Below are 16,492 nucleotides of genomic sequence, written 5' to 3' on the forward strand. Positions count from 1 at the left end.
AGAAGTACTCTTATTTAATTCCATCTACTCAGGAAACTGGAAGGAAGACCATCTGGATTTTAGAATTCCAATAAATATTAACATTTATCAAGTTCCATATTTATGGCAGCTTTGTTAATTAACTCAAAAGGTCATTTCTGGCACTCATATGACTGTGTAAGTAGAAAATGATGATGGATCCGTTACACTATACCAAGACATGCAGTTTGTTTTTACCAAGTACCAATGAACAACACAAATGCTTATTTCCTTACTGGAAGTCTCTGCATTAATATCAAGGAGTTATTTTGGAAGGTAATTATAAAATATTTACCTATTATTGCATACAAATCAGTATGTGCATAAATCTGAATGCTCAATTGTAGGTAAGGTTTAAAACGTGTATTCACGTGTTTTGACAATACTTGCAACCTTAAACAGGTTGTCAATTTGATATTGTGTTGATTCGGGGTGTTTTCTCCCCTTCCATTTAGCTTCCTCTTTGATTTTTGGTCTCACTGCCTAGCTGTTGGCACAGCGAGAAGGCAATTTTCTCCAGAGTCAAAATTAGTACTGCACCATGAATTATTCAGCTTGACACATTGCTTCTTGCAGCACCCTGCGCTCTTCCAGCCCCAAAGTTTAAGTCTTCCCTTTCACACATCCCAATCTCCATTCAACCCCCTGCCCCTCACTTCTCCCCTCTTTCAATATGGCCGGCCGGCAGGCAGGCACCCTGGCACCTGATTGAATTTGTTGTATATTTAAATTTCAAGTCACAGAGCCGCCTTCTAGCTGGAGTGCTTCAGAGTACAATCACATGAGGCAGGTTGTTTCCAGACAAAACAACTTGAGATAATTTCTGTGAAATGGGAGCCAGCCTTTAATAACTTCACCTTAAAATAGACTCATTGAGAAGAGTCTGACCAAGCCTCAGATGCCTAAATAAAAGTAATATTAACTCTATCTATAAAATCTTTATATTTGGCAACTTTAGTGCTCTCTTTTCCTCTATACAAAGCCTCTTGTCTGGATATGTTATAGTCATATTTCAGTTTTCTCCCTGTTACTTCTCTATTTTCTCAGGAAAATCTTCTTTATATGTATATAAAATATATACCAATATCAATATTAATACAGTTATATCCTAATCCCACTCCTTCTTGAAGTAATCCAAATCTTAAGTGAAAGAATTACTTATTATATTTATTTATTTTAAGTATATATCCTTGCTTTTTTTCATTAACTACATTTACTTATGAACTTGTCATAAAGCCACTCTTTAAATAACCCAAGGTTGACTTTGCCTGGGGGAAGGTTTGGGGCTGCATCTTACCTAGACTTAGAATAAAATGTGAAACTGAAAGGATTAGCAAATTAAAACAAAAGAACACAAATGTAAAAGTGATAAAATAATACCTCATTTAAAAGTTTTCCAACTAAACAAAAACAACGCATTCACAAGAGCCCTATTGAACTGTCTTAAAAATGCACTCTTGAGATAATTCTTCCATTAAAAAGATGCTGCAGAATGTAAAGTACTGACCAATCATTTTATTGTTCCAACTAATAGCCAGGCCTTATCCTGCAATGATAGAGTTATTCAAAATTTAGTGGTTATATCATATCATTGGGTAAAAGAAAAAAGTTTCTGATCTCCCAATTCCAGGGAGCAGGGATGATTATTAAGTAAACATAATCCTTAAAGTACATACTTCTACTTATACGTAAATGATCGCTGACAGATGTTGTTAACACTACAGTTTTCTATTCAAACGCATTTAATTGGGACAAGATAGGCCTCTTTAAATGAGAAAATATATCATATTCCTTTTAAGAGAGAGATGGTCTAATATGTGCGTAAACTTTGGAATTTAAAACATTGAAAATATGTTCAAAGGAATGTTGATTTTGATAGATGGCGTCCAACTCCTTTATGTGGGCCAGTGGCATGCTATATGCAGCATTTTACCGTGGTTGTTGAAAGGATTAACTGTGTGCCAAGATTCAGAACATATATTCTGAAAACTTCCAATGCTGCAATGTTCCACTTGTATTTTAACAGATTCCTTGAAGATGTTAACTTTGTGATTCTTGATTTATCCTTCCAAGTACAATTTGATGGTTTGAGTAATCAATGTTTCTCTTCCCACTGCTCTTTTTTCCCCTATCTTCTTCCCATCTCTCCTCTCAATGTCATGGAGCTATAAGAAAAGAGATTCTGGTGCAATCCCTGGGGGTTAGCTGATGAGCAGAGACCATATGTTCCTGACTTTCTTCAGAGATTATTTTGTGTATTACATTAACATACCAACTCCCCCAAACAATTCTGGATAACTTTATATTACACAAACAGCTTGCCAATGAGTCATGGTAGCAGGTGCCATATTTTAGTAATATTTATTAAATTGTTATGAGGCATGAAACTGTATTGCTTTATCTCTGTGATGAATTACTTAAAAGCTAGAGGGTTTTGTTTTTGAAAATAATCTTTTTTTCCCCTCATATGTATTTTAGATATTTTTCCTCCTATTACTGATATGCATTCAGGAAAGAACAAAAAACAAAGATCCTCAAACATATTTTTGACTGTTCTTTTATCTAATTGACAAGATGAAGAGCAAGGTGGGAAGCACTATGGTTAAGGGTGTGGCACATACCCTTCTGTGCTCCAGCCTCTTCTGAGAGTTTTAGGTGAGAGAATGAAAGTAAAGCGCTTCATAATAAACACTCATCGCAAGGATCTACTTTCACTATTTACAATTTTGCGGGTCACGCCAGTGACTTATCAAGGTATACAATTTTAAATGTCTGATTATAGTAGAAATGGAATACAGGTGTAATTCTACGATACCATTCCCAATTGCATTTAAAAGACTTTCAATTTTATTTAATCATTGTTTAATCTAAAACATACCAGAAAGGCTTAGCACATTAGTTAGAGCTATGGCCTTTCTCCAGACAAACCTGTCTGATTCGTTCTTACGTAATTCATATCTATGAGACTGAAGTAAGTTAAATAACTTTCTTATGCCTCCATTTCCTCATCTATTAAATGGTAATAATAATTGTTAGTCTCTGATAGTTTGGGTTAAATGAGATAATGCATATAAGGTGTTTTGCAAAAATTCAATGGTCAAATACTATAAGCAACTTTAAGCTGTAAATCAATTGATGCTAACTATTCTTAAAATGACAGTTTCCTTATACATCTTTTCTATTTTTACAAAAAATAAAGTCAGCTGCTGTTTATTGAGAACTTACTATGTGCCAGGCACCATTCTAAGCACTTTACACGTGCACAGTAATTTGAACCTCACAAAAACTCTACAGGTAGGTATGTTATTCACCCCATATTATGAATAAGGGGCTAAGGGGCAGAAAGGAAATGTTAACTTACCCCAAATCATCTACTAGTAAGTGGCCCATGCTCTTTGCTACTGAACTCTAAGTGCAAGTAAATATACATTTTCCCTTGGAGACCTTGGGATTTCTTTCCTAATTAATAAAAATAGAAGATATTAAAAATTATTGCTGAAAATAATAAGTCACTCAGTCAGCTACTCTCTCATTCAGCTAGGACAATTACAATGATTGCCTAATACTATCACACTATAATCAGGAGGGAATCAGAGACATCCAGATTGGAACAAACCTTAAAGGTCATTTAGTCTGGCAACTCATCTGGAAAGTCTATTGCTTCTCAAGCATGTTCCTGTTTCCTTTTGTCAAAAGCAATTAGGAAAGCAGAAATGCAGATAAAAGGACTTAGCATCCAGGAACAGGAACTACAAAGAACAAGAGCCAGCTAGTCAAGAGCCTGAGCCTGTCCCAGCCACAATTTCCTTCTTTGTAACATGGAATTAACAATATCAACCTTATAGTTTGGTTTGAGGCTAAAGCAGACAAAGTATGGGAACATACCTTGCAAATGTGCTACGTGATTAGTTTTCAAATGTACTATTTCTCCTATTTTGGGCATAAAGATGAGGATGAATTTACAGATAAAGAAGAAATTTAGAATACATAAAAAATAGACAAAAATACTTTAATATGTAGCTCGGTGTAAAGGTCACTGCGATAGCTACAATACAGAGCACACACTCAAAGCATCTGAACGTTGGAAAGCAAACAATTACTTCAGCCAGCCCAAAGGGAAAGCCAAATGAAAAGCAGTGAACAGTCCTCAAGCGTGGCTCAGTCTGTACATAATAACCCTAGTACTGGGGAGATTAGAAGAGATGGGGGACTCTACCTCTGGAGATGGGACTACTATTCCTGCAGCGTGCTCATTTCTAGATTTGCTGCCTGTGGGTTAGCAAGGCCTCCCACTCTAGCCATATCGCCTGCCTGCCATTGTCCATTTCTGAAGCTTATTAGCAATTTCAGCAGAGGGTTAGCTGGGGAAAATGAAAAGAACTGGCTATTACGCCAATGATAATCATTTGTTTAGCAAATTGTCAGGGTCTGGTGGGGAAGAGGCCACACATATCATCTAAAGGTGGTCATGGAGATTTCAATGATTTGTTCTCAATCTATTCTTAATCTCTGAAGCAAAGGAGTAAGCAGTAGTGGAGAAACTGAGTATTTGAAGATGCTAATTAAACCGGAGGAATTAAGGTGTTCTGGGGAGTGAGAAAAGCAAACAGCAACATATTCCTTAGAAAGGAAAGTCTCTACTTTCTTAAACATACTAAGGAGTCAAAGGAACAAAGAAATTTTAGGTAGAAGGAAGAAAAGCAGAGCTTCATTGAAGGGTATGTGTGTGGTTAAGAGAGGCTTAATAAGTTTGATTTAGAACAGAACATTGGAATAGAGAATCAGTAAGAATCAAAGTATTATTGAGTAATGATTGAGAACCAACTGTGATTAAATAACACAAATAAGGTGTGCTTCAAAGACAGGAAGAGTAGAGAAAATAGTGATATCTGGAGTTGAAAAATAGATGTGGTAGAAGGTAAAGAAAGTAAGATCTTTGAGGAAGGTACCAGGTAAACTGTTGTGCTGAGGATGGAAAGGAAGCAAGCATGATAGTGATGGGAATGCAGGCACTCATTGCTCTGAAACATCCTCCTCTCCATCGTCACTATGCAGCATTCAGTGCCTCCTGATTGCTCAGTCCAATCCAATATTGGTCGAGACGTAAGCATGAATGCCTAAACTTCCTTTGCATGTCCTCTCATACCTGCCCAAATCTGTCACCTTTGATCATGCCCCCTTCACAAACTTCATTCCTGAACTGTCTTTGATGATACTGTGCTAATTCTTACGCCTCTTACTGAGCCTTCTTGGTCTATCTTTATGACTTCTCCTTTTGCTTCCATGTTTGTGGACATACCTGAGAGTCTGCCATTTGTTGTCTTTTTTTCTATAGACCATTTCTCCAACAATTCTCATTTACTTGTGCAGCTTCGCCTAGCACATTAAGCCAGGTCGCCGTTAGTTAAAATGAAAAGGAACAGGTGGGATGCAGAAGAACCACAGAACTGAAATCTGCAAGTTTAGTCCTAACTTAATATATAAATAGAGGAAGAGACTGAAGGTCAGAGAGCCTGAGTAAATTGGAGAATGATGATGTTATCTGTAAATGTAAGGACATCTGGTCGAGAGATGGGAGGATGCACCTGGTTGACTTTGGCACAATGTTTAGTATCCTCCAAACTTCTTGTATATGTCTTTAATATCATCTTTCTGAGTTAATGCCCACATTCCATCTACCTACTGTCCACCTACACCTGTGGCACATATAATGCTGTGCTCAGCAAATCCCATTTCTTTCCCACCTTTTGGGTCCACGAGAAGACTGCATTTCAGTTATGCTGGGGCCATGTGACTAGGTTCCAGTCAATGAGATGTGGGCGGTAGTATCTGCACATACAGGACTGACCACAAGACCCTGTTCAAGTGTCCACAGTCTGCCTTTACTTCCACAGCAACCACAGAGTTCACGTGTTTAAGATGGTAGCATCACAAGGTGGAACGAGCTTGAATTACCAGACAGCTTTGAGAATATATGTCAGAGCCCTAGTAGGTAACCATGTGGCTCACACAGATTGAAAAACTGAGGTGGATGCAAAGGAACAAATCACATAGGCAAGGGCAAGCTTTACTGACAGCAACGAAGAATGATGCAGTGCCCCAGGTGTTTACCAACAATGGGGAGACATTCTTACTCCTATGCCTGAAGAGGTAAATGAAGGATATAGATTCCAGAACCCAGAGGGAGAGTTGCATGAAGAACGCCACTTGACTGGAGAATTTCTCTTTAAAAGAAGCACACTGCCAGGAGAGAGACCACTGCAGAAATAAAAACTTCAACCTATTCCCTTCTGTTCTTCAGTAATTTTCTGTTATTGTCCTCCAATGGCTAAACCCAACCAGAAATAGATAGCAACGGAGCCCCTGATGAAGTCTAATTAGGACAGCCTCTGAGGCACACACCAAGGTGGAGGATGGGTGTGAATAGAGTATCAAAGAGAAGATACCTGGCACAGAGCACAGCCATCAAAGAGAACTACCAGACCCTCATCAGACTATGATATCAACAAGAAAGAAACTTTTGTTGTATTAAGACACCGAGATGTTTACTATAACTACAAAATAACAATAGTTATCTTGACTAATACATAGCTTGTATAGACTGTCAGCACCTCTGATTCTATAAAGTTCCTGTTAATGCATGGGTTATACAGTGAGGTGCATTCCAAAATATAAGAGCACTGTCCTGAATTGTATGGTACAGTCTACTTCAGTGAATCAAGGTAGAGACACACAATGTTACCTTAAAGAGTTAGAAAATTTCTCACTCTAAAAAGAGTTTCTTGTAACCTGATTGATGCATTTTTATTTAACATATTAAAATAATCAATCAAAGGTTTAAATAAGGAAGAAAAAAAAAAGTCAGAGATAAAATGTCGGTCATCATCCGAACCTGAACTAGTGCAACAGACTGCATTCCAGAATGCTAAATATTCCCAATGCCCTATAAGAGGATCATTCTCACTCATCCCTGCCTGCCTGAACTCGGGGAGTATATAATATTTGCTTTGTCTAATGGAATACGGGCTGAAGTGAGATGTGTCATTTGCAACAACTTGAAGAGCTGGTGGTATGTGGTTCAACGTGTCTCTTTTCTCTCTGCCATGACAACCAGCAGTGATCTAGATAGAAGCCATCCCACCACTCTAATCATGAAGTAAACATAACATGGGCCAGACAGACAGCCAATGTGAAATGGACACATAGGTTGAGCAACAAAGAACCTTTAGCATTTTAAACCACTAAGATATGACCCAGCCATCCCACTCCTGGGCATATACCCAGAGAAAACCATCATTCAAAAAGACACATGCACCCCAATTCTCATTGCAGCACTATTTACAATAGCCACGTCATGGAAGCAACCTAAATGCCCATCGACAGACAAATGGATAAAGAAGATGTGGTACGTATATACAATGGAATATTACTCAGCCATAAAAAGGAACGAAATTGAGTCATTTGTAGAGATGTGGATGTATACAGAGACTGTCATACAGAGTGAAGTAAGTCAGAAAGAGAAAAATATCGTATATTAACGCACATATGTGGAGCCTAGAAAAATGGTACAGATGAACTGGTTTGCAGGACAGAAATTGAGACACAGACGTAGAGAACAAACGTATGGACACCAAGGGGGGAAAGCAGTGGTGGATGGGGTGTGTGTGGGTGGTGTTTGATGAATTGGGAGATTGGGACTGACATGTATACATTGATGTGTATAAAATGGATGACTAATAAGAACCTGCTGTATAAAAAGATAAATAAAATTAAATTCAAAACAAAAGATTTTTGGATTCACTTGTTACCATGGCATAACCCAGCCTATCTTGACCACAGGGAGATGGAGACTTGACAGAGAGATTTCAATTGCTTGTCATACCAGCAGAACCATTTCTGTGAGCAAATGAATGCACCACACTGTTGTTAAATGTTTGATCCATTCAACTTGCATTGTTCTAATTCCTTGTCCGCCAAGGAGCCTTCTGCTTTGGATTCTTATGATTTGATTTTCCATGGTGGTATAACCTCCAGGGAGAAAAGGGGCTAAACATAACCATATTAATACAGTCTTTATTTTATTTTGTATTATAATTTATTAATTTTGCCTACTGATTTTATATCTCTCTTACGATCTTTGTTAATGTTAGACCACCCGTGAAAGATGGCTATGTTCTTGATTTGCAGACAAGGTCATAGTTTTAAGCAATGCTACCATGTAAAGTATCTCCAAAGACAGCGACCTGACCTTCCAGAGTGACTGTATCTTTCCATTACTACATGGAAGAGAGTAGGCCACTTTCATCTTTGAACCTACATGTCCATCAACAGAAGAAAGGTTAAAAAGGTGTCACACACACACACACACACACACACACACACACACACACTGGAATACTACTCAGCCATAAAAAAAAATAAAATTTTGCCATTTGCAACAATACGGATGGACCTGGAGAGTATTATGCTAGGTGAAAAAAGCCAAAGAGAGAAGGACAAATACTCTGTAATATCACTTATACTTGGAATCTAAAAGATACAACAAACTGGTGAATATAAGAAAAAAGAAACAGACTCACAGATACAGACAACAAACCAGTGGGGAGAGGAACTGGGGGATTAAGAGGTACAAACTATTATGTATAAAATAAACTACAAAGATATATTATTCAACACAGGGAATATAGCCAATATTTTATAATAACTATAAATGGAATATAACATTTAAAAATTGTGAATCACTATATTGCACCTGTAACTCATATAATATTATACATCATCTATACTTCAATAACAAACAAAAATAAATGAATAAAAATGTTAATTACTATATCCAAACCGAAACCAAGCTGAATTTCTCAACCTCAAATACTGAAAGGCATTTCTGATGTTTTTTGCTGCCTTACCATCTACTTCCAATCTGCTGACCCCTACTGTGGAAACAGAATTCTCATTAGAATCCAAGTCCAGCTCTTCTTTTCCATTACCACTGACTTAATCTGAAGTCTTGCTTGAACTTTTCCAACAGCCTTCTGGCTGGTGTCTCTGTCTTTACTCTTCTCTTTATAATCCATCCTACCTATGAGTCACAGATGGTCCTTCTAAAGCACAGCTGCAAATATTATTTTCTCTGCCCCAAATAATCATATCATCCCCTATTAATCCAACTTCTTCACCCTGATATTCATGTCCTCCCCAGGCTGCCTTCCTCTAATCTAAAACATCGCCCTATGTGCATATCACATATCAATCAAAATGAACAGTTTGTTGTCCACAAATGTGCTTTGGGCTAAAGGACATTTAGGGATGTTTTTATATCGTCTGATAGCATTCAGTAATTTTTCTGACATATGTTTTTCTTCTAGTCAGCTCAATCCATGTCCACCCCTCTTGTAAGACTATGCCTTTTTCATCTATCAAGGGGGCTTCAGTAAAAGACAGGAGTCTGTCAGCCCTTTTGGTATAGACCTTGACATTTAAACCACTGATCTTGATTCAACAAATGAGGCATATGGATTCAATCAGGGCATCCTGACCAGAGGAAAGGCTCAGCTCCATCTACATATGTGTAGATAATACGATTTCCAAGTAATTATGATATGATTTGTACAATATAAAAGAATATGAATTCACTCAGTAACAATTGTTTATTGACTGAAGGATGTAAAGAGCTGTATATGGAATTGTCCTCTCAAAAGTGGTCAGTGAAGCCAGTGCTAACTTAGATATTTGGACTTGTTTTCCTTCAGTTTCTCAAATGCTAATCACTCAGGGAAAACTGATGAAGAGCCACATACCCCTTTGTTTGCTCCTCAACCCTGCAAGCTGCCAGTCTAGAATGACCACACTCTAAAATTCCATTTGTCACAATTCTATCTCCAATGCATACATCAAATGCTACCTCTTCCTTAAACTTCTGACACCTCAGCCTACACCTCCAAACAACCGTCTTATGTGAGTCAAGTGGTTTAGTGGATACAGCACTAAATTCCGTCTTCTCTCTGAATCTATACCTCTGTGAACTTGAGGAAATTGTACAACCCACCTAAACCTCTGTTTCTTCCTCTTTAAAATGGAAACAATTAAACATTCCTGATGGGTAACATAGGGGGTCTTCAGGAAATATTTGGTCCTTCACCTTTCATTACTGCTATATGGATGACTTACTATTATCTTGCTCTGTAAGCTTTATGTTCCTATGAAACATGACCTATATTTCACTCTTCCCTAAATTTTTAGCAGAACTGAATATAATTTCTTATATACTAGACACTGAATTAATTGATTGATTAATGTTGAATTTATGTGAAGTGAAATGTACTTTGCACCTTTTTAAGAAAAAACAGTACATATCACAGAAAAATCTACTGAAGGGGTTCTATAGTTTCCCTTTCATAATAGTTACCTTTCAAAGGTATCCTGCGTGATTACTTTTATGATGTTTCCTACTTACATTACTCTTTCTTCTAAGAGCACCTCCTTTACCAGTTCCTTGCTGAAAAAGTCAACTTTTTTTAGTCCTAAATGATGATTTTCTCCTCAATAACCACTGCTTAAAGGTCTCCCATCAAAATGGCCACTACTCTTTAAGAAATTAGTTGATCTCCTTAAATAAATTTCACTAAGATTTTTCTTTTTAATCTTAAGTATAGACCTGGAAATCCTGGAGGGCTGATTGAAACACCACAAGGGAGAATGGACAGTTCATGACAGGAATGATTTCAGGTAATTCATGATTTAATTGCTTATAAGAAATCAAAATCATTCTAAACAATGTGAAAGCACCAATAACTTTTGGTGAAAGTACTGTCAAAATCCTATACGCTAAACTACTTCCCTCCAGAGAAAATAGGTTAGGTTTCCTGCCCAGGGTCTAGGTCTTTCTGCAAGCCATCTGGCCCCGAGGGTTGCAACTGCAACCACATCTAGATATTGCCAAGTTCAAGCTGTCCACCCTGAAGCACAGCCCTATAGTTCAGCCTGTCTCTTTTGCTTAATTGAAACTGAACTTGGCTCAGTTAAACATGATGTCTCTTTTGTTCCTTCAGTGGCAATAGGACATACATATTGCAAAGCCTTTCCCTGAAGCTCAAAACTCTAAACTCTTGAGTGTTAGTTGACCCCAAAAGAAGTTCTCGGCTTTACCTCGGGGGGATAAGGAAAGAGAAGGGGCTTCGGAGACAAACAAGCCTGATTCCATGGCTAAACCCATCACCATACTAGCTTTGTGACTTTGGGAAAGCAACTTAGCCTCTCTATTCCTATTTCCTCATAGGATTGTTGTGAAGATAGGATTAGATCACACAGTTGATATATTTTTCCAGCTAATGTTGGAAATGTACCCCACTCCTCTCCTCCTACTTTCCTATCATTTCATTCCTTGTGAGAAATAAGGGTGAGTAATCCCATCCCATGGTTGTTTGTCTAAATTCTCTTTCTGCCTTTCTTCCAGTTGTTAATTATAAAATTATATACAAACAAATTTATTCAATGTTTCCATTCAGTAAGTATGTGAATATCTGCTCGGTGTTACGGATCGGGTAGGCACTGGTTATTAGAAGTGGGTATCAGTGTGTCAGGAAATATCCAGTCTGATACAAGAGTCAATATTACTGAACAACTGCTGCCACTGCTGCTACTAACGCTACACTACTACTAGTACTACTACCACTACTACTACTACTACCATCACACTACTAGTAATATACTACTATACCAGCCACAACAACAGCACCAACTGTCTTAATACAACAAGCACTGTATAAGCACAGAGCTAAGAATGCACATATTCATCATTTATTCAACCTCTTATCTTGTTCATTACTGTATTCCCAACACCTACAAGAGTCCCTGACATTTCTGCAGATAAGGAAATCAAGGCGTCAGCAGAACGATGTTCCTTCTGCAGGCTCTTAGGGCACATCCGTCTTCTTGCCTTTTACAGTTTCTAACCCCACTTTGCAGATAAGGAAACTAAGGCTTAGGGAACTGTACACCACAGTAATTCCCTAAGTGCCATAACAGGAGTATGCTTCTTTCATTATTCAACCCCCCCCACACACACATGCACACGCACATATTCAGAAACCAAGATTCTGGACACTTGTCTGTAAACTTTTTGAAAGAAAAAAATAGTGCATTTTGGAAACTAGATTAATACAGCAGAACTTGTAATGCTGTAGACAGTAGGCATAGATTATTTCCTTGATCTCTATCTAAAATGCTAGTTTTTTTATGCAGTCATCCTAATATTACACAACAGATATCACCCTGCAGGTAAGAAATCACTATCTTTGCTGTCTGTCCTTATACAAGTTTATATAAGTGCAGATAAATGAGAAAATCAAGGTTTTAGATAAAGGGGCTCAAATATACATTTGCATAAACAAAGTGGTGTAGTAAAAGACAGACTGGTTTCTCTGTTGACTTAAATTTTCATATGAAAGAATTTCCCAACCTATGTACTTAGACCATGAACTATATTCAGTGAATCAACTTCCAGAACATGTCCTACCATGAATTAAGCAAAGCTGCAACTAACATCCCAGAACTCCAGGGAGAGAAGATTCCAGGAAATGTCACAAATTTGCTTCGTATTCTTGGTTTAGGTTTGAGAAGCCTGGCACTATACACTCTACTAGGCTTTAGGGAATAAGTTAATAAATTAGTAAAATAATTAGTATTATACCTTTATTTACCCTTTCTTGAGTTATTGTAAGTACATTACAGTTAGAATCAGGATCTTACACCCAACCTATATTCTATAAATTCAAACTGGAAAAGAAAAGGGAATGAATGAATGAGTGAATAAATAAATGATCCAACACTTTTTTAAACCTCATATGGAAATATAGCCTTTCCCCAGATTAAAGTAAGTTGATCAGGACTGATTGTGTAAGAAGTTTTGGGGATTTTAAATCTCCTGTGCTGATCTGAACTGCATACTGGAATTATATCCGACTCAGACAGTCAGCACATGTAATGTTATTACGCATATGTCAAGAATTTCTCTATTTTCTTATTAATAAGACAGCCAAGGATTATAAATGCTTTTGTTTCCTTCTAAACCATCTTTTATTTTGTTTCTTCCTCTAGGAGCTATTGCAAAGATAAAAATCTACCCTTTGTTTGATCTGCTACCCAGGGAAAGAGTGTTTATGTATCTTTTTCTTCCATGTTGCATCTGAAAAATCATGAAAGTAGCCAGATAAGCTGTATTTCTTCAAGCAATATTTTCAGTGTTTCTTTCCCATATTTTCAATGACTATGAAGTGATAGCTAAGTGATATATTAGTGATAACGAAATGCTTAGAAGCAGAGGCTTTTAGTGGAACAAGTATGTAAGTTTTGGACAAATATTCATTGACTTTCAAACTCTCGATGCTTTTACATATTTGTAAGTAAATGTCCTCTCTTTTGATCGACTAGTCAATGCAATATTATGAAGAATTCTGAAACACATCAAGAGCAATTTAGACAAAGCAGATATGTCAATGAACAATTTAGTTATTGCTTCTGTTTTGTTTACTATAATTACATGTTTGGGGACTAAAGAATTAAAGACAAATTTTTCTAAAAAGGAAAACATGAATAGCCTAAAGATCTCAAGACCTTTCTTTGTTTCTCAAGTTTATCAGAATTGCTTACATTCTAGAACAACCTTTATTTTTCTAGTATTACCTTAGATCAAAAGTACATGGACTTCAGGTACCCTTTTGCCCTTGAGTGCTGTTTATCTAGGATAACATGCTTTCCTTATGATTACAGGCACAGCATTATCTTTTGGGGGAAAAAAGATGGGACAACATCCAGAGAATGAGTTTATAGTAAGTTATCAACCAGAATATAAGCGCACACCAGATCCCAAAGAATAATAAAAACAGCAAATACACTGTACTGATTATGCATTATTCCAAGCACTTCACATATGTAACCAAATTTTATAAACTCTGCAGAACAATTTTTGGTCTGTGGCTTGTGTCGCTGACATATAGTCTACATAGAAAGTATCCTGGAGCCCTCATGTCGGAGAAATGAAAACTCAGAGAACTGAGTTGACCCACTGAATTCATCTAGTTCCTTGATAAAGAATACCTCTTTGAAAAGAAGAAGACCCATATTCTTAATTGCTTGTCTCATCATAAGTAGAAAGATGGTCTTTGACCAAAGTCAAGTGCAAGGCTAGACCTACTGCACATGTACATGGAGACATGAACAAGGACTTTTTTCAAGGCTGCCAACACTGTCCTATTCGGGCAGCCTTCAATCCAGCCCTCTGGAGCTTGCAGGCTCTCTTTTGTCTGAGTTCTGGGATGGCTCCCACCATGGGCACTTCTCTTCCAGCCATGTGGCTTGGACCAGTGCCCATCCTAACACACCCACAAAATAAGAATCCTTATACCTGCCCCACCGACATACACGAAGGATCCAACCCAAATTGATAAGGGGGCTGCAGGATGAATCGGGAAGCCTTTCTGGAATTGTTGACCCTTCAACTTAGCCTTGAAAGACAAGTAAAGATTGGCCAAAGGAAAAGGAGAAAGGGAGTTTCAACAGGTGAACAGGGCATCTTAAAAGGCAGTGACGCCCGAGAAAGGGTGGAATGTCTAAGGAAAGTTAACATTTCTAGGAACAAGAGAGCAACCTGTGTCTTCTTTGATAAAATAACTTTTACCAGGGGGCCTCCTAGAGAAAATGCACTAAAACCTGTTGATGTGTAAGTCTCACAACGGCATAATGATATGTATTATTAAAGGCCCACGTCAAATGCCACATACTCTGTCAAACTTTGGAGAAGAATTCCTCCCACCCCGCACTTGCTTCTCTGCTCAGACTGCTGTCTGACTCATATAGGGAGATGTGCACGAGGTGTCTCTTTCCTTAGATCACGAACTACTGGGAGGCAGCAACAGTCCTCCCACCACTACATGGACTGACCTTCCGGAATCCGTGCCTACACTCTAGCCTTCCTTCCTGCCACGAGGGAAGACAAGGCTCTACTGCTGTCAGAGACAGTCCCTCCACTTATATTCTGGATTTCATGTCTCATCTACTTAAGGACATTGTTCCCACAGAAATCTACCTCCCACCTTGCAGCATCCATTCTTCATCCTCCATACTTCTCTGCGCACAAAAATATCGAGTTGCCTTTCTTTGACCCTTGTGTCCCTCCACCTACAGCTGGGCTCCTCACTCTTTGTCACAGCACTCCCCCAAAGTCACCTGTGCATACTGTCTGCATTTCCTCCACTCACATTTTATCTTCAACACACACATACACTTACATCCCAATCACTCCATTAAAACTCTTCTGACAAGGTCAACGGCAGCCTCCACCTTGCCAAATCCAAAGACCATGTCTTTGCTTTCGTCTTAGTCTCTCAGCAACATTTCATATTGCTAACTCCTCTCTTCTTATATACATTCTCTTGGGTGGTGTGGCATCCAGAGTGTCCAAACTCTCCTTCTACCTCACTGGCAGCTCTCTCTGAATTTTCTTTACCGACTCTTCTTCAGCACTGGACCCCTAATGCTGCAATAACTCACAGTTCAATCCTGAGACCTCTTCTATCTTCCGTCTCTGATGCTTATCTCACCCTGGTCCGTGAGTCACTCTATCTCAATACTGCTGAGTCTCACATTTATGTCTACAGTAGTGGCTGCTCCCTTTAGGATATTTATACAACTGTCTACCTGGATATCTAATAGATTTCAAATGGAACAAGATTTGTTTTCTTACTTTTAAAACTGGTTTTCTTTTTCCCAGACTTCCCCCTTAGTAAGTCCTAAGTCTAAAGCCTGGAGCCATTGGGATTTCAGTCTTCATCTCAACGTTCACATCAACTCTATCAGCAGGCAATGGTGGCTCTACCTTCCAAATACTTTTTTAAATCCCTACATTCTTTGCATCTCCACTGGCACCATTATAGGCCCAGCAACCAGCAACTCCTACCTGGAATTTCCCCCATCTAGTATTCTTCAGTTCTTGTTCCTCTAACAATTCATTTTTTATATATCAGGTAGCAGGGGCTTTCAAGATGTAAATCAAGTTATGCTACAACCCTGCACCAAACCCTCTACCTTCCTTAAAAACCCTCTAAAATTGAAACCCCTTTCTATCTACCTCTTTCAGTACACCACACATTCTCCCTCTCCATCTCTCTCTCCCTCTCCCCACTCCCTCTCCTTCTCTCTCTCCCATCCTCGCCCCCTGCAATACTATAGGCTTGTTCCTAATCTCGTTCCCCTTGAGGACCTTTGCAGTTGCCACAGCCACCGCCTGAACAGTATGCTTCATCATTAGTATCTCAAGTCAAATGTCACATCTTGGAAAGGTCTCCCTAACCACCCAACCAAAACACAGTATTACTTTACAGTAGTTTTTCTTCTTAGCACTTAGCACCATACATTTCTTACCTCTCTTTGTTTTCTTGTGGAGTCCGCTTTTATCCACTAGATTATAAGCTTCATGCGT

The 16,492-nt window shown here is 38.3% G+C and overlaps 1 protein-coding gene across 10 annotated transcripts in view; it reads right to left on the minus strand.

Moving 5' to 3' along the window:
- NRG3 (neuregulin 3) overlaps window positions 1-16,492 on the minus strand; it is a 1,058,708-nt gene that overhangs the window by 720,418 nt on the left and 321,798 nt on the right. The window lies entirely within an intron of this gene.

The sequence above is a fragment of the Pseudorca crassidens genome, chromosome 16 (assembly GCF_039906515.1).
Source record: "Pseudorca crassidens isolate mPseCra1 chromosome 16, mPseCra1.hap1, whole genome shotgun sequence".
Classification (NCBI taxonomy): Eukaryota; Metazoa; Chordata; class Mammalia; order Artiodactyla; family Delphinidae; genus Pseudorca; species Pseudorca crassidens.